This window comes from Salmo salar, chromosome ssa21 (assembly GCF_905237065.1).
Source record: "Salmo salar chromosome ssa21, Ssal_v3.1, whole genome shotgun sequence".
NCBI classification, from domain to species: Eukaryota; Metazoa; Chordata; class Actinopteri; order Salmoniformes; family Salmonidae; genus Salmo; species Salmo salar.
This window is the reverse complement of record NC_059462.1, coordinates 38314566-38325146: the sequence shown is the minus strand read 5'-3', so window position 1 is coordinate 38325146 and position 10581 is coordinate 38314566. Positions and strand designations below refer to the sequence as shown.

The 10581-nt window shown below is 40.8% G+C and overlaps 1 long non-coding RNA gene across 1 annotated transcript; it reads left to right on the top strand.

Moving 5' to 3' along the window:
- Positions 1 to 262: 262 nt before the first annotated feature.
- Positions 263 to 10367, top strand: LOC123729574 (uncharacterized). The gene is made up of 3 exons (XR_006761221.1): positions 263 to 1317; positions 3897 to 3989; positions 10055 to 10367. It is a non-coding gene; the product is annotated as an uncharacterized lncRNA (long non-coding RNA).
- Positions 10368 to 10581: the final 214 nt, after the last annotated feature.

The following is a 10581-nucleotide window of genomic DNA, read 5'->3' as shown; positions in this document are numbered from 1 at the left end:
GTTTTTTGCCAGTCCTGTCTGGTCCAGCAACGGTGGGTTTGTGCCCATAGGCGACGTTGTTGCCGGTGATGTCTGGTGAGGACCTGCCTTACAACAGGCCTACAAGCCCTCAGTCCAGCCTCTCAGCCTATTGCGGACAGTCTGAGCACTGATGGAAGGATTGTGCATTCCTGGTGTAAGTCGGGCAGTTGTTGTTGCCATCCTGTACCTGTCCCACAGGTGTGATGTTCGGATGTACCGATCCTGTGCAGGTGTTACACGTGGTCTGCCACTGTGAGGACGATCAGCTGTCCATCCTGTCTCCCTGTAGCGCTGTCTAAGGCGTCTCACAGTATGGACATTGCAATTTATTGCCCTTTCCACATCTGCATTCCTCATGCCTCCTTGCAGCATGCCTAAGGCATGTTCACGCAGATGAGCAGGGACCCTGGGCATCTTTCTTTTGGTGTTAGTAGAAAGGCCTCATTTTTAGTGTCCGAAGTTTCCATAACTGTGACCTTAATTGCTTACCGTCTGTAAGCTGTTAGTGTCTTAACGACCGTTACACAGGTGCATGTTCATGAATTGTTTATGGTTCATTGAACAAGCATGGGAGGGTCCTGAAAAAGGGACGTTTCTTTTTTTGCCGAGTTTAGATATTTCCAGCTACAATAGTCATTTACAACATTAACAATGTCTATACTGTATTTCGGATCAATGTGATGTTATTTTAATGGACAAAACATTTGCTTTTCTTTCAAAAACAAGGACATTTCTAAGTGACCCCAAACTTTTGAACGGTAGTTTGTGTATAGGCATGTAAATGTTTTTTTACTTTTTATGAAGTTTTTTTTTTGTGTGTTATGTTTGTATTGTTTTGAGAATCGTGCAAACTGGGGTCCATTGACCACTGTGACTGAATGTGATGCTAAAATGGTCAAAGACTGGGCAGTCAGATGATTTAAAAATCACCACTTTAATTTCACCTGTTTACACTCATTGCACCTTTCTAATCACTTTCTAGGTATTATATCTGCCTTTTTTAGTGTTATGTGTGAGAATGATCAAATCTGGCTGCAATCAATGGTATTTCAATTGCTGTGCGATTTTATAAGGGAATTATTTGTTGGTCATGTAACATGCATTGAAAGGGCAGTGTCTTCTATGGCCAATTCATACTGTATTCGGTTGTGAATCTACCTTATGTTGCATTATGCTGTACAATATTTTGTGAACTTGAGGAACCTGTTTTTGTTTTGTTTTTCCTTTGTGAATAGCCTATGATAGAAACTGTGTTGCTTGTTTGACATTTCAGTCTTCGAACAGAGGGAAAAACAGGTATGTGGTTAAATATAGTATATTGTTGTTCCATTTTTTTTTTTTTTTTTTTTCCCGCATGACCTGTTAAAGGTAAGTTCAAAGCCATATAGTGAACATTGATTGACCAGGTAATTATGATGAAGCCCAGAATATGATCTATATTTTATATGATCAGATATAAACATAACTTATTTTCAATGATTACAGTTACAGTATCTTTTTTTTTTTCTACAGATAAAAATGGTATGATAATTTTGGGACTTTTATTTTATTATTTCCACTTGTATGCCTGTCATTTTGGAAATTATTTCATTATAAATTCTTTTCAAGAGTATCAATCAGAGCACATACCATATTTTCGATGATTACATAAATCTTTTTCTTACAACAAAAGGACTGAGACAGACACAAAGCAGTCACTATCACCTGCCAATATGTTCTAAGGTGAACTGCAAAATAAATATATATATATAGTACCAGTCAAAAGTTTGGACACACCTACTCATTTCTTTATTTTTATTATGTTCTACATTGTAGAATAATAGTGAAGACATCGAAACCATGAAATACCACATATGGAATCATGTAGTAACCAAAAACGTGTTAAACAAATCTAAATATATTTTATATTCTTCAAAGTAGCCACGCTTTGCCTTGATGACAACATACACTCTTGGCATTCTCTCAACCAGCTTCATGAAGTAGTCACCTGGAATGTATTTCAATCAACAGGTGTGTCTTTTTAAAATGTGTGGAATTTCTTTCCTTAATGCGTTTGAGCCAATCCATTGTGTTGTGACAAGGTACAGTGGTTGCTCAAATTAAAGTTTTGAGATTATGCTGCAGGACTTAAGAGGTAATTTGTTGTTTAGTACTGTACCCTGCGTCACTACTTCATTGCTCCAGACCAGCACAAGGGGGAGTTAGAGCACTGATTATGCTTTTGGGTCCCAAGGCACTACTGTGTCTCTAACTGACAATGAATGGGTGACATAAACCAAATAGAAACTGATAATTGTGCACGACTTCAACATTGAATTTCAATTAACTGAATGAAGAAGGTGATTGAATTTAGAACAATAGTGTAAGAATTGCTATTCCTCTGTCCTGCACGCGCACACCTGGAAAAATATACTTATTTAATTAAGTATTACTTACTAAAACAGTGTTTACGCTAACATTTTTTTCGAAGAGAAACTTAGACTACAATTAAGGTGTGGAAATGTTAGGATTATTTTGCTCTTACTGTAGTACTGTAGCCTACTCCCGACCGGTGATGATGTACATTGCCCGAGTGGCTCAGCGGCCTAAGACACTGCATCGCAGTGCAAACTGTGTTTCTACAGATGCTGCTTTGATACCCGTGCTGGCCGCGACCTGGAGACCCATGAGGCGACAGTAGACTATTGGTTTCTCTCCCTCTAAAAACAGAAATATATCATTCTAAATAACAAACTGGCTTTATTTACAAATTAGTAACAATGTCTCACCCCATGTTCAAAAATTGCATTTTTCTCGCTCACTTTAGGTTATTTGAAAACAATAATCTCAAATATCATTATTTTTAAAAAATCTAACAAAACAATCAACGTTGAATAACTGGCATAATTGTGACATCCCACAAGCAAATATGTTCAATGCCGAGGTGGATCAGGACGTGTATTGGTTCATTTGAAGAGGCAAAACATCAGAATGTATCTTATCAGTTGATCAAAACAGTTGAGTGTGAGTACAATTGAAAGTTGACAAAGCCATAACAGTAGGCTATAATCATAACCAAGACTTTGCTATAATAGCCACTTCAGTTGTTCAGCTAGGCAGTGTCACTTGGTGAAGGATTCAATACTAGAAGTTATTGAATGCAACAACTATGTCTCTGTGACTAACAAACACAGTCATGAGTGTGTATTTACCACAGTGTTAAGTGTTTAGCACTATTTCGGTGGGTCACATTTCAAAGAAAGTATTACATTTAACACTGGGTGTTAAAAATCCAATCTTAAATTTCCTGTGTGGATTTTCATTTGTATTTATTTCCTGATGGAGAGCATTGTCTGTTAGGAAATACCTGTACGATGTTCCTGCTATATGTTTATGCATTTGTGTGTGTATGTACAAGGGTTATTGGAGTGGTTTGGCTAGTTTCGTTGTGAATCAGTAACAGTGTAGGTTCCGTCCCTCTCTTCGCCCCAACCCGGGCTCGAACCAGGGACCCTTGCACACATCAACAACTGACACCCCACGAAGCATCGTTACCCATCGCGCCACAAAAGCCGCGGCCCTTGTGACGCAAGGGGAAACCCTACTTCAAGTCTCAGAGCGAGTGACGTCACCGATTGAAATGCTATTAGCGCGCACCACCGCTCACTAACTAGCCATTTCACATCGGTTATACGGTCATCTTACCATTTTAAACGGGCCTATGGTTCACCTTGTGAATATCTTTAGTTTTTTTTGAAGGGTCTTCACAATAAAACACTACCTTAATCGGGGTCAGGGAAACTGGCCCTAAATCTCCTTTGGGCAGTGACTTGTTACTAATCTATGTTTATGAACAAGCCTGTGGTTTACATTGTGCATGTATTTTGGTTTCATAGGTCTGCACCAGAAGCACCAAGTCTGACAGCTGGGAAACCAAAGGATACAGTTCAGTACCGTTTGAGTCTTGCAAATGCACCCAACATGAACAGGTGGGTTAGAGATAATTAAAGGACATAACAGTTGCAAATTAGCAGGTGGTGTGTGTGTGTGTGTGTGTGTGTGTGTGTGTGTGTGTGTGTGTGTGTGTGTGTGTGTGTGTGTGTGTGTGTGTGTGTGTGTGTGTGTGTGTGGTGTGTGTGTGTGTGTGTGTGTGTGTGTGTGAGATCATAAGAATGTTTTACTGTCATATACAAAAAATCAGCTCCTACCATGATGGGGATCGATCAACTTCACGTTTTTCGGCTTCGGCCCACCACCTACCAGCACTGGGTTGTTTTAACCCAGCATCTTTTTGTGTAGGTTCTCACGGGGCAACCATTTGGATCTTATAATCTGAAAGGCATGGGCTGCATCCCAATTCTCCACCCTTTTAGCTCTATTGTTTAAAGCCAGGGGGCAGTAGTGTTTCCTCATCAGTCTCATATCACTATGCCGGCTGAATACCAATCAGCAATGTTGAAAGGTGTACTCAGGGATTGAGGCAGGCAGACTGAAGTTTCATCCCAATTTCAGCACCACCACAGTGTAGCCTGTGGTTGTGACCCAAATGGTACCCTATTCCCTACTTTTATAGGGCTCTGGTCAAAAGTAGTGCACCATATAGGGCAGGGTTTCCCAAACTCAGTCCTGGGGCCCCCCATGGGTGCACATGTTGGTCTTTGCCCTAGCACTGCACAGCTGATTCAAATCATCATAGCTTGATGATGAGTTGGTTATTTGGGGTGGGGTGGTAGCCTAATGTTACCCTGCTACCCTGGCTGACTGTTGTTTTATCGTTGGCTCAGTCTGTTCAGTGTCATGGTTTCATCTTTTGAATGTTGCTAAAGTGATTCTGTTTGATTTTGTCTCTATAGACGAGTTAGCTGACAACCTCACGAAATTGATGCGCACACTTCAATGGGTCAGAAGTCTGTGTGTTGTTGTGATTCTGGATGGCCAGAAGCTAACCACAATGACAAGAAGCTGACATGTGGGGAATCATAGGTGGCTCGTTTAAGCTAGTTTTATGTGGTTCTTGACACGATGTCTTGTTTTGAGGTGGTTTTTTTGGACTGATGTCACGTCTATGCTAATATGGCAAAAAAATTGCTAGCTAACTAACCAACAATTGTAACAATGTATTTGAGAGACAACAAGTGCTCATTGTGCAAATGTATTTATATTTTCAATAAACATTGGAGACTAAATATAGTTTCTCTTTATCTTGGTTCACTCTAAAAATCATATATCTTATTGCTAAAAGGAGTTACTATGCCTGTAAACAAAAAATAGAGAATTCTAACTTTCATTGGTATTCATGAGATTTCTTCTATCTTGGTTGGGCATCAAAGCCAAAGCCTGATGTTCCTGTGTCTGCCTGGCATACTTAAAGATACCTCAATGTTTATTACTTTCATTAACCTGAGTTGATATCTCCAAAAGGAAACCGGTGTAGCTCTAGCCTGAGATAACAAGGATTATGTGGAGACTGACTTTCTGTATTTAACCATTTTTTATTTGATAGATTGATTTTCCTAAGCTGGCATTATTTAGCAGGGACAGACAGCAGGCCCAATATAATGTGTCTCAAATGGCATGCTATTCCCTACTATGTGTTAAAATCTCAATATTGAGGTAAATCGGTCTATACATGCTGATTGGGGCTTACATTACTTTTGGTTTTGATTGTTCAGGTTCACAATCAGCAATAGTTTTGGTAGTTTTGCTTGAAACAATCAGTATACATATGGTCATTTTTAGATGTAAAGTTGATCATTTCATAACGAGGACAGCAATTACTTTTGCTAGGACAAGGATAAGACTCATGACAATAAACCTCAACCTGCCAATACTGCATGGTCAAAGAGAAGCTCACTGACTTCCAAAAAAACCATTCGATTATGAGAGGGGGGTGAAATCCAAAGTTGTGCTATATATTGATTGGCTATGTCATAGCACATTTTTCAAAATAAATATTGATACATTACTAGCTCTAACACTTTTAATCTGCAAAAATGACATTAATTAGTGGGTGATGGTGATTTCAGATCAAAAGTGGGGTTGGGGACAAAGGGCAAATATTTGTAATTTTTTTATTTATTTCACCTTTATTTAAGCAGGTAGGCCAGTTGAGAACAAGTTCTCATTTACAACTGCGACCTGGCCAAGATAAAGCAAAGCAGTTCGTCAAAAACAACAACACAGAGTTACACATGCGATAAACAAACGTACAGTCAACACAATAGAATAAATGTATATACAGTGTGTGCAAATGTAGTAAGATTAGGGTGGTAAGGCAATAAATAGGCCATAGTGGTGAAATAATTACAATTTAGCATTAACACTGGAGTGATAGATGTGCAGATGATGATTTGCAAGTAGGGATACTGTGATGCAAAAGAGCAAAAGTAAATAACAATATGGGGGTGAGGTAGTTGGGTGGCTATTTACAGATGGTCTGTGTACAGATGCAGTGATCGGTAAGCTGCTCAGATAGCTGATGCTTAAAGTTAGTGAGGGAGATATAAGTCTCCAGCTTCAGTGATTTTTGCAATTTGTTCCAGTCATTTGCAGCAGAGAACTGGAAGGAAAGGCAGCCAAACGAGGTGTTGGCTTTGGGGATGACCAGTGAAATATACTGGTCATCCCCTGCTGGAGTGCGTGCTATGGGTGGGTGTTGCTATGGTGACCAGTGAGCTGAGAAAAGGCGGGGCTTTACCTAGCAAATACTTATAGATGACCTGGAGCCAGTGGGTTGAAGCAAGGGCCAGCCAACGAGAGCATACAGGTCACAGTGGTGGGTAGTATATGGGGCTTTGGTGACAAAACCGATGGCACTGTGATAGACTGCATCCAATTTGCTGAGTAGAGTGTTGGAGGGTATTTTGTAAATGACATCGCCGAAGTCAAGGATCGGTAGGATAGTCAGTTTTACGAGGGTATGTTTAACAGCATGAGTGAAGGAGGCTTTGTTGCAAAATAGGAAGCAGATTCAAGATTTCATTTTAGATTGGAGATGCTTAGTGTGAGTCTGGAAGGAGAGTTTACAGTCTAGCCAGACACCTAGGTATTTGTAGTTGTCCACATATTCTAAGTCAGAACCGTCCAGAGTAGTGATGCTAGTCTGGTGGGCAGGTGTGGGCAGCGATCGGTTGAAGAGTATGCATTTAGTTTTACTAGCATGGGCAGTTGGAGGCCACGGAAGGAGAGTTGTATGGCATTGAAGCTCGTCTGGAGGGTAGTTAACACAGTGTCCAAAGAAGGGCCAGAAGTATACAGAATGGTGTCGTCTGCGTAGAGGTGGATCAGAGAATCACCAGCAGCAAGAGCAACATCATTGATATATATAGAGAAAAGAGTCTGTGGCACCCCCATTGAGACTGCCAGAGATCCAGATAACAGGCCCTCCGATTTGACACACTGAACTCTATCTGAGAAGAAGTTGGTGAACCAGGCGAGGCAGTCATTTGAGAAACCAAGGCTATTGAGTCTGCCGATAAGAATGCGGTGATTGACAGAGTCGAAAGCCTTGGCCAGGTTGATGAAGACAGCTGCACAGTACTGTCTTTTATCGATGGCGGTTATGATATCGTTTAAGACCTTGAGCGTGGCTGAGGTGCACCCATGACCAGCTCGGAAACCAGATTGCATTGCGGAGTAGGTACGGTGGGATTCAAAATGGTCGGTGGTCTGTTTGTTAAATTGGCTTTAGAAGACTTTAGAAAGGCAGTGCAGGATAGATATAGGTCTGTAACAGTTTGGGTCTAGAGTGTCTCCCCCTTTAAAGAGGGGGTTGACCGTGGCAGCTTTCCCAATCTTTAGGGATCTCAGATGATACGAAAGAGAGTTTGAACAGGCTAGTAATAGGGGTTGCAACAATTTCGGCTTATCATTTTAGAAAGAGAAGGTCCAGATTGTCTAGCCCACCTGATTTGTAGCGGTCCAGATTTTGCAGCTCTTTCAGAACATTAGCTATCTGGATTTGGGTGAAGTAGAAGCGGGGGGGGGGGGGGGTGCCTTGGGCAAGTTGCTGCAGGGGGTGCAGAGCTGTTGGCCGGGGTATTGGTAGCCAGGTGGAAAGCATGGCCAGCCGTAGAAAAATGCTTATTGAAATTCTCAATTATCGTAAATTTATCAGAAGTGACAACATTTCCTAGCCTCATTGCAGCGGCCAGCTGGGAGGAGGTGCTCTTATTCTCCATGGGCTTTACAGTGTCCCAAAACTTTTTGGAATTTGTGCTACAGGATGCAAATTTCTGTTTGAAAAAGCTAGCCTTTGCTTTCCTAACTGACTGTGTATATTGGTTCCTAACTTCCCTGAAAAGTTGCATATCGCAGAGGCTATTCGATGCTGATGCAGTACACCACAGGATGTTTTTGTGCTGGTCAAGGGCAGTCTAGTCTGGAGTTAACCAAGGGCTATATCTGTTTTCAGTTCAATTGTTTTTGAATGGGGCATTCATATTTAACCTCACTAGGGTAGGGGGCACTATTTTCACCTCTGGATGAAAAGCGTGCCCAAAGTAAACTGCCTGCTACTCAGGCCCAGAAGCTAGGATATGCATATAATTAGTAGATTTGGATAGAAAACACTCCAAAGTTTCTAAAACTTTTAAAATAATGTCTGTGAGTATAACAAACCTGAAATGGCAGGCAAAAAACTTCCATCCAGGAAGTGCCATTATTTTAAAATGGCTGTTTTTCCAATGAAAGCCTATCCACCATTTAAAGGGATAGAACCCAGATTCCGTTCCCTATGGCTTCCACTAGTTGTGAACAGTCTTTAGACATTGTTTCAGGCTTTTATTCTGAAAAATTAGGGAGAATGACAACTTTGAGTGTGTGGATAGTGGGATGTCCCCAGAGCTGTTTGCTGTGCGCGACCGAGAGCGCGCCTTTCTTGTTTTTCTTTTATATTGACGACGCTATTGTCCGGTTGAAATATTATCGATTATTTAGGCTAAAAACAACCTGAGGATTGATTATAAACATCGTTTCACATGTTTCTACGAACTTTACCGGTACTATTTGGAATTTTTGTCTGCCTGTTGTGACCGCATTTGAGCCTGTGGATTACTGAACAAAACACGCCAACAAAATTGAGGTTTTTGGATATAAAGAGGGACTTTATCGAACAAAACAAACATTTATTGTGTAACTGGGAGTCTTGTGAGTGCAATCCTATGAAGATCATCAAAGGTAAGTGATTAATTTTATTGCTATTTCTGACTTTCGTGACTAATCTACTTGGCTGGTAACTGTATGTAATGTTTTGTGTGGTGAGCGCTGTCCTCAGATAATCACATTATTATGGAGGCTTAGTTCATTGTTCATTCAAGGCTTGAAGTCAACATTTGAGAAAAATAGGTATTAGTAAGGAGTGGATGGTGTGGGTGACTGACTGGTGTCAGTTGGGGGTAGGTATTGTGTGTGTGTGTGAAGGTTAGTATGTATGATCTATTGACACGATGGGGTTGGGTGGAAATAGCACCTTGATTGGGTGTGTATTGATGGGGACAAAGTAGTAAAATGTTGGCTAATCACTGACTACTGTGTGTCCTACACACTAATCCTGCTGCTGATGATGACCTTAACACCAGTTTTAGTAGTACAGAGCCTGTAGACCCATTGGAGGAAAGTTCAGCCTGGAATAAGGTGAAGCACAACATAATCTGACTTTGAAACAAGCCAGGACAGCCAAAGTTATTTATGAAATCACAATACCCTCTTGAGAAAACAAAATCACCAATACACTAAATTGTCAACAAGACACGTGCTCCTCAAACTTTTCACACCCTTGCAGTCAGTTCTTTGGCATCACTCTATTGTTAGCAGTGCTTGTCTACTGAACAGCACAACAGTAGGTGCTCATACACAACAATACACAACTAGACTGTACAAGTTAAACCCCCCTCAAACTTTTCACATCTTTGCTGACAGCCAATCTCAATGCTCCATTATTGACTCTGAGTGTAACAAAACACATACCAGTCTACTGTACCCTTTTTTGTTTACAGATAAATATGGTTTATTGTATGGCTACACATCCTCATGATCAGTGTTCATGTCTTTCCAGGAGACTTGCAGTACAAATCTTCTGCAAGAGGTCGAAGCAGTGGGTGGTGAAGAAAATCGCCGCAGTGCCAAAGCCTGCTAAACCAGCTGCTACTAGCCAACACAATAAGATGTTCACCAGCTGTAGAACCTTCTGGAACCTGCCTGGAACATTCAACCAACACAACATCCATATTCAGTTAGACTGATGTTGTAGTATATTATAAAATGCCTAGTATGCTCATAACTGCATTGTGGTATAGATATTGCTAGCTGTTGTACATACAGTGCATTCGGAAAGTATTCAGACCTCTTGACTTCTTCCACATTTTATGTTACAGCCTTATTCTAAAATGGATTAAATAAAACATTGTCCTCATCAATCTATACAAAACACCCCATAATGAAAAAGCGAAAACAGGTTTTTAGACATTTGCACAATTGTATTAAAAATAACCATCTCTGCAGCACTCCACCAATCAGGCCTTAATGGTAGAGTGGCCAGACGGAAGCCACTCCTCAGTAAAAGGCACATGCCAGCAGGCTTGA